The following is a 9,559-nucleotide window of genomic DNA, read 5'->3' as shown; positions in this document are numbered from 1 at the left end:
AAAAATAAAACATTTAGTTTATTGTTTGTATTTTCGTCGATTTTAAATTTGCTACCACAAAATAATTGATATCAAATAAAAAACCTCTTTAAATTCGTATAATTTTCGTCGCGAAATTGATATCATAAATTCTGTGTTTCTAGTTCAGCTTTCGTCATTCGAAAATTTTACCTCAAAGAGGTGTTTTATTTGATATAAGTATACACGCAAACATTATCAATAAGAATTTTCATAGAAAAACAGTGAACTATGGAAAAAAGCTAATATTTTATCCAACCAAAAACCTTTTTGTATAAAAGGGGAAATATACGACACCAGTTTGCTGGCTTCATCAAGTGATTGTACCGTCAGGCTCGAAGCATATAACTTACCAGCATGCTGGTACATAATTTGTTTCTTTACAAATGAGGTTGAGGAAAGATCGAAATGGTTAGAGCCGAAATTTCATAATTTTTCTACCATATTGTTAAACATTGTTTTTTTTTTTTATTCACAACTGCAATATCGGGAACTTATGGCGTTTTAATTTCTTGCAAAAAAATTTCACCTTATGTGGCAACATTATCAGAGTTTAAAGAAAGAGCACGCAATATGCATGTGAAGATGCTGAGAAAAGAACACGAAAACTTGACAGCCCTGGCGCAGGGCAGAATAAATGCAACATTATTTCGAGAAAAGAAAACGCTATTAATCTCCCACAAACACTGCTTTGCCTCATATAGTGCAAGAAATTTCCTCCAAAATACTTTTTACTTAGAAAATTTAGCTAATTTCAGCACCCACAACACCAACATGCTGGTACAATCATAAAATTTTCGAATAGTTTTTGATGTCGCACCAGCAGCTGGTACAATCACACCACAAGAACACACATGGTCAATCGACTTCATGGGCCATTTAACAAGTTAAGTATATTAAGGGCCTTAAACTTATCTATTTTAAACTATAGTTAAATCGTTAATAGATAAGTTAACAGCCCTAAAGCTTTTGCGGTATGTATGTATAAAAACGTAAGGAATATACAATACATATATGTATATATGTCAGTATTTCGTAGTCTAAAAATTCATCTCTTACCTACATACATGAAAGAAAAAAATTAGATCAAATTAAGCATATACAACTTTTTCATGCCAAGTATGAATAAATTATCCAAAGAGCTAAAAAAAGGGCTAGTGGCAATTTTTAAATTTATGTGGCCAAAAAAATTATGTGGTAGCTAAATCTAGCCACCAAAGGGCTAAAACGGCAACACTGACGCTACGCCAACGAGTACAGAAAATACTCCACGCTTGCTTGTAGTAATCGCAAGTGCTTGTGTATTCGAAATTCCTCGTCGTATTTGGTCGTTTGCGACTTGACTGGCGACGCATGCGCACAATTAATAAATTTGCATAATGGTGCTTGACAACGTAAATATTAATATTTAGGCTGTGTGCGTGTACGTTGAAATTGCTACCAAAAAAGAGAAATTTCAATATTTTTAAAAGCTTATTTTTGAAAAATTATTGAACCGATTTTCAAAACGTGGATATGGTTGGAAAGGTAATTGAAATACCTTTCATTGAGTAGGTATACCTACATAAAGAATATTTACATATTTCTAGAAAAACGAGATTATGTCCTTTTTTAAATCAGAATGTATGTTTTTCTTAAAAAAATACGTAATAAATTATAAGATATCAGAACAAAACAATATTAAAAAATAGTGAAAATTTGAAAAAATCTATCTTTTAATATAGTTAATTACGTATTTTTAAACCGACTTCCAAAAGAGGAGAAGCTTATCAATTCGTCGGAATATTTTTTTTATGTATTTTACCGCATAACTTTGGACCACGTTAACCGATTTCGATGATTCTTTTTCTATTGGAAAGTCTGTGTCTCACATGTGGTTCGATACTAATTTGGTTTAAATCCGATCATTTGATCATGAAAAAATTAACGGTAGTCCTAAATTTTTATATGAGTATTGAAGTCGGTTGTATTTTTTGCTTAAAAAATACTTGTTTAAGAAAAACATTCATTTTTATTAAAAAATTGCTAGAAATTAGTTTATTTTTTAGTTTTCTTGAAATATGTGTACACTATATAAGTATATACATAGATATACATATCAAATGAAAGAGGAAATTTCAAGTTGTCAAGAATTCCGAGTAAATAAAATGTGCACTCGTCTTTTAAAGTTACTGCGTGGTTTTTATTAACAGTGAAAAAATGTCTCGTCTTCAAAACGACTATCCTCGTTCGCGGTTCGTTGCAACTACAACTTCATCTTCTTGTTCATTTCTCTTGTAAAGGTATTTATCAGAAATATCATTTGACAGTTCGGCCTATCCGACTATGGCATCGCCTCGATGTCATCTGCGGTATCATCTTCCTCCATAATATCGCCATCTAGGGTGGGCGGTAGTGCACACCAAGGTTTCATTCGGTCAGATGTATAAATGGAACTGAACCGTCTCTGTGTACGATGCATGCCGTCGATGTCTTCAATTAGATATCGATCTTTACCAATCACCTTGGTGACAACATATGGACCACGATATCGTGCATCCAACTTACGCGATTCTCCAGTGGATTGTAGCTCATTTAAGATAACCACCAGGTCATCCACCTTGTACTGAGTGGGAGATTTGTGTTTGGAGTCGAATACCTTCTTCCACTTTTCTCGCTGCTGCTGCAATTTAGTAAGAGCTTCTACCCTTCTATCTGCCATAGGGAGTTCATCACGATCGTCAATGACCGCTGCCAAAAGCTTGTTTTGTATTACGTCTCGAATTTTAAAATCAAATATTAGATCATTGGAGACTAAACCCTGTGCTCGCATTCACTTGAGCATTTACGCTGCATTGTAATTTTTGCAAGTAATCGTCCCACTCTTTAGCATGTGTACCAGAAGATAGTTCGGTTGGCCCTCTCGACTTGCCCATTCGACCGAGGTGTTCTCACAGCCGTTTTGATGTGTTGAACATCATGGTCATCACAGAAGTTCTCGAACTGCTTGGATGTATACGCCGTACCACGGTCGCTTACAATTCTTGCTGGTAATCCGAAATAGGAGCTAAACTCAGTCAGAACCTGCAATACAGGTTGCGTCTTTGTGTTTTTACTGGCTTCACTATTAAATACTTAGTGAATGCGTCACTTATAGCAACAACGTACGTATAGCCCCTTTTGCTTTTCACAAAGGGTCCCAGATCGTCGACATGGAGTGCATAAAAGGGAATAGGTGTAACCGGATCAACATATAATGTACCTTCTGGTTTGCCTCCAACAAATTTATTATAACAGCACTCGACACAAGCAGATATGTATTCTTTAACATACTTTCGGATACGAGGGAACCAGAAGTATTGTTTTACGCTTTGAATCGTTTTCTCGAGCCCAAAATGGCCCATTTCGTCATGGCAGTACATAGCGATACGCCAACGAACAGCTTTCGGGACAACAAAGAGCAGCTTATCACCATCACGTCGATAGAGTCGGTGGTTGTCTATCTGTTACTCAACCTTCAGCTGGTTCACTTGATCAGATTTACGCTTTCCTTGTAACACGTCGATAATTTCTCGGATCTTGGCATATTGGAGCTGCATAGTTAGCAACCAGTCTTCAGTTTGCAACGCGATTTTCAGCAACTATTTTATTAGCTATACGTGCACGGCTCAGTGCATCCACGTGACTCATACGAACGCCGGGTTTGTGAACACATACGAAGTCGAATTCGCTTAAACGCATCCACCAACGAGCAATGCGTGGAATGAGTTCATTCTTTCTTTTTACACTACTTATAGTTGCACAGTCGGTTACGACTCTAAAAGGTTTCCCTAGCAGATATACCCTAAATCATCGCAAGGCTTCAACTACCGCCATAACCTCCAGCTCGTAACTGTAGTAGCAAGATTCTACCGCAGTACATCGTCTGCTGAAATACATCACCGCATTCCAGGGTTTCCCATAGTCATTAGACTAAAGGAACACAGCCGTTATACCAATCGAGCATGCATCAGTATGAACGTCATGCTTTGCTTTGAAGTTATACAATATCAACACTGGCCCACTCGTCAAAGCTTGGATCAAAGAGTTAAATGCAACCGTCTCTGTATCATGTATCTGTATGTTGTAGTTAATTTATTCAACGGTCTAGCGGTGATCGCATAGTTCTTTACGAACTTTCTAAAAAACCCTGTGAAGCCCAAGAATCGTCGTACCTCGGTCGCATTAGTCGGTACCGGGAATTCACGGATCGCCTTCACTTTACACTCGCCAGGCGTAATACCATTAACGTTCACTTTATGACCGAGGAAGTTTATTTCTGTAGCCAAAAATTTGCACTTATCTCTCCGCAAAGTCAAATCTGTCTTTCAAGCAGAGCTAAAAATTCGCAAAGTGCTTTTAGGCCATCACTCAGGGTTACACTTGGTATTATTACATCATCGAGATACGCGATCACGTTCCTCGATCAGTTCATTCATCATGGTCTGGAATACCGCCGGCGCGTTTACCAGACCAAATGGCATACGATTATATTCGTAATGACTATCATTAGTAACGAACGCGGTGAATTGTTTATACTCTCTTCAACTTCGATTTGATGATACCCCATGTTGAAGTCTAAAACCGTAAAATAGCGATTACCCGCGAATATAGCAAAAAGTTCGTCCATAATTGGCATAGGGAATGGCTGCTTGACTGTAATCCGATTCAACTGTCGGTAGTCAACACACATCCTATATTCGTTATTTTTCTTCGCAACCACTACTATCGGCGAAGCATACGCAGAATTAGATACTCGAATAATATCTGTTTGTAATAAATCATGAATCATCTCATTTACTATAGGGCGTTTTGCAAAGGCAACCTATACGGTTACATATTTATCGGCTGGTCAGGCGAAAGTTTGATACACATCTTCACCAAGTTAGCTTTTCCTAACGTAGAGAAGCGTTTTTCATATTTACACAAAATCTTGTTCAAATCGCCATATTTACCCGTATTAGGTTCAACTTCAATCGCGTTTACTGTTTTAGTGTCACTATCATGAACATATAAATTGTCACCATCAATTATGTATTTATTTTCACCCGAGCATAGGACATCACGCCAGAGAAGAATATCATTTTCAATCAAATTGTCATCAAAAACCAATAAATGTACGCAAACGCTCGCATATCAATTTTCCTTACGACTTGTATTTTGTCATAACACTCAAACACTCTGCCTCCAAAACCTAGGGGCCTCTTTTTGACTTAGAAAATGTGTCTCTCATTGAATATAAACGAGAAAAAATGAAACAAGTGCCGTAATCCTTAATTTCTCTTGCTTCCTATATCAAAATATAAGGTTTCATAAAATGTAGACTTAGCAACTTTTCACACAAAGCTAGCGATATTTATGATGTCATATTGCTGGTCAGTCGTCTCTTGAAAATTCGAATTTTTTTTTGGGGTTTGTTGTTTTTAATAAATGTAATATACGTAGTTATATTAATATATATGTATAATAGTTATCATTCCTTTGAAATGCAAAAATTAATTTGCATTAATTTAAAAATAAATCTGAAAATATTGTTTTGTATTTCTTTCTTTTTAATTTTCTGGAATTTTGTGGGAAAATTATTCTTAGTGTAAGGGAACAGGCCTTGGCTTTTTACCTACACAGCTGGTTGCTTTGACAGCGTTCCAAGCCTCTATTTGGCCAAACGAGTTTTTGAAGTAAATCAAAGCAAATTAAAGCAAGCAAGGCGTGCAAAGCAAGCCTGCATTGGGCCAGCGCCTTAATTGTGATGCACACCTCATTTAAAATACTTGTTATTGAAAAGCATTCTTTTGTTAAATTTATATTTTCTTTCCTTAAATATTTGTTTTGGATTTTATACCCGTTTAACAAATAAACATAAAGATTTCTTTAACATTGTTTTCATAACTTTATTCACTACCAGCAAACTGAAATAAATACATACATATGTATGTAAATATGTATTGTATATTTTTAATCAAATAACGTAGTAGTAAGGGCAAGCATCAACAATATCTTTTATATAAATACATATGTACATGTGCGCATAAGCACATAACTAGCTGAACCCAAATACCAACAATCAACAGCTCTATGAAAATACTCAAATACTCGCAAGCACAGTACGCTGCTTCCGGATATTTTTTAGGTAATCCCAGGGATTCATCCCGGGATTCAAATTGAGTCATAAATTTTATGAATATGAGTAAAAATTCAATATCTGAAAGCATTTAAACATACCATTAAATAAAACTATTTAAAATTTACAATAAACTGATTGTAAAACTCATATATCGCTAGCTTAGAGTGAAAAGTTGCTAACTTCACCTTTAATGAAAAATCATATTTTGATATAGGAGGCTAGATAAATTAAAATTGCATCGTTTCGAAAGGGGTAAAGGTCCTTATTTTATGTTTTCGGATTTATATTTAATGAAAGGAAAATTTGCTAAGGCCAAAAAAAGCTCCGAAAAATCGATATGGCCAAAAAAGTTCGAAATCTTTTAATAAATATCGAATCCCTCCGATTCGTAAGGAGTTTTGCTTTGATTTAAACAGGCAAAATGTTGGATTCAAAGTTTTGCGAAATACTTGAAGAAAATGGCTATACGAAGTTTTTTTCTCTCCTGTACAATTTATAAATTGGGACTTAGCAACTTTGCACTCTACGCTAGCGATATTTATTAAATCAGATAAATTTTAAAGTAAAACATTTTTTTAATTTTTATTTAAAAATCCATGTGATTGAGGAACGTATTTATCACAAATAATAATGTAAATACCAGGTACTTTTGAAAGTGACGATTAATAAAAAAACATAAAACAAAAATATACAAAAACAATTTCTCTAAACAGAAATGGCGAATGGAGAATTTTTTGCCTTTTTTTCGCAATTTACTAGAAATTTTGAGGGTGTACGAGTCAAACGGATCTCAGAATCGGATTCAGCGGGTCGAAATACATGTTGGTAGTTGGGTGTGGTTAAAAACACACGCCCCTTTTTTTGCCGGTGTTGTTATTATTGCACTTAAAATGTTTTCGTAAAAGCGGCAAAGCATTCAATGCGGAGTCTTCTAAGCTTGATCTGCAATTTTTACATACAAAACCTACTGATGAAAAACATATTTCGGCATCAACACTTTTAGGCTGAACTGTCAAAAGGTAGACATAATCCATTTGAAAATAATGACTCCTATCTCCTCCATTACTAAATATTTGAACTTTTTTTACCAGCACGTCGGTCAAATTATAAGTTTTTCGATTTGAGGAAGTTTTCTGTAGATTGATCTAAAAAATTATCTAACTTTTCCTTAAAACTCTCTGTTTCATTACATTAGCGACGCTATGAGTAAATTCATTGAAATCTTCTTCAAAAAAGGCTCAGACTGCAATTTAAAATTACAATTTCAAGCTGTTTGTTAATTGCAGTCAAAAATTTACAAAAATTATATTTCAAAATTCATAAACAAATTCTTACTATCAATTCGATATTTCAAAATTTTCGGGATCCCGGGATTAATGCAAGTAAAATTTCCGGACGTCAAAAACACCGGGATCCCGGCATCCCTAGTAAGTACCCAGCAAAAAACACGATTACCACAGAAAAGAAAGTGGAAACGAGCTAGGCGATGGGAATCGCTTACCCTTTCGCTTCAAGAAGGCCTTATTTTAACATGGGCATGCCATTGGAGGTAAGCCCTTACGCGCAGCATTACCTTCAAACGAAGGGCGAACGCATGGACCAGAATCCAGAGAAGCGAACAAAGAATGCCTTACAGAGAGACTAATGTAGAATGCCTAGATAAGTACATACTTATTTATATTAAATTGAAATCAGAAAATGTCTGTCTCTGAAATGAAGCAAAGAAGCGAAATAAAAAAAATATTGTAGGACTTTCTACTTTGCATTCTCTGAAATGAAGCAAAGACGAAACAAATAAAATATTGTAGGACATTCTACTTTGCATTACCTGAAATGAAGCAAAGAAGCGAAACAAATAAAATATTGTAGGACATTCTACTTTGCATTCCCGGAAATTAAGCAAAAAACGAATTAAAAAATAAATATTATAGGACATTCTACTTTACATTCCCCGAAATGAAACAAAGACGCGAGATAAATAAAATATTGTAGGACATTCTACTTTGCACTACATTAAAAGAAGCGAAAAAATTCGAAGGCATTATAACGCTATGCCATCTAGAACACGTTACCACTAAAAGCGATTACCGATTTTTTGCTGGGTAATTGCGCTGCTAACAAATGTCTTGTTGGGCGATTCAAATATATCCAGAGACCATAACGATTATAAGAAATAAAATTAAATATTGCTCTATAATTATTACTGAACAATGGAAAAGTTGTTTTCGTCTCGCGGGACGATTATTTTAAGACGAATATTATTTACGTCTTCTCATAATAATTATATTGGCTTTTTATTTTTTTTCGTCTCGCGGGACGTTTATTTCAAGACGAATATGATTTACGTCTTCTCATAATAATTATATGGGCTTTTTATTTTTTTCGTCCCTCGGGACGTTTATTTCACGACGAATATTATTTACGTCTTCTCATAATAATCATATGGGACCTTTATTGAATTAAAACCTCTTTATCGAGTTCGGAGATTTAGGGCCGTTAACTTATCTATTTTCAAGTAATTCTATGCAATTTTCTGTAGTTAAGTTTAACTAATGAATGAAATAAATAAATAAACTACAGCTTAACACAGATACGTTAACGGCCATTGAAGCGTTAAACATATTTATTTATAAGTATACATATTAAAGGGTTTTGCTTTTACGCGGTTTTGGTTCTTCGAAAAGGGTTGCCAGATGTTAGAAAATGAAATGCAAATAATCGAGTTTGGAGATGTTGACGTAAAATATTTAACCACCGTCACCAGATCTGCACCGAGAATTGAAGAGATTTGTATGTAGAAGTGCAATACGGTTTTATTGTTCAGAAAAGTGTTGCCACATATTAGAAATTAAATTCTATTAAGAAAAACGTGGGACGTAAATCATATTCGTCTTGAAATTAACGTCCCCAGAAACGAAAAAAAATAAAAAGCCCATATAATTATTATAAGAAGATGTAAATCATATTCGTCTTGAAATAGACGTCCCGAGAGACGAAAATAAATAAAAAGCCCATATAATTATTATGAGAAGACGTAAATAATATTCGTCTTGAAATAAAGTCCCGAGAGACGAAAAAAAATAAAAATCCCATATAATTATTATGAGAGGACGTAAATAATATTCGTCTTGAACTAAACGTCCCGAGAGACGAAAAAACATAAAAAGCCTATATAATTATTATGAGAAGACGTAAATAATATTCGTCTTGAAATACAAAGACGAAAAAAACTTCTCTTAAAACAAGGCGACGTTTTTGATCCTAAATATTAGGTTAATAATTATTTACGGTCTCTGAATATATCCGTGCAGTGTTTAATATTATTAACCGACTTCCAAAAAAGGAGGAGGTTATCAGTTCGTCGGAATCTTTTTTTTTTTTTTTTTTTTTTTTTTTTTT

The sequence above is a fragment of the Rhagoletis pomonella genome, unplaced genomic scaffold (assembly GCF_013731165.1).
Source record: "Rhagoletis pomonella isolate Grant_MI unplaced genomic scaffold, Rhpom_1.0 Rhpom_scaffold_00001, whole genome shotgun sequence".
NCBI classification, from domain to species: Eukaryota; Metazoa; Arthropoda; class Insecta; order Diptera; family Tephritidae; genus Rhagoletis; species Rhagoletis pomonella.
The sequence above is the reverse complement of the archived record's forward strand: the minus strand, read 5'-3'. Positions refer to the sequence as shown.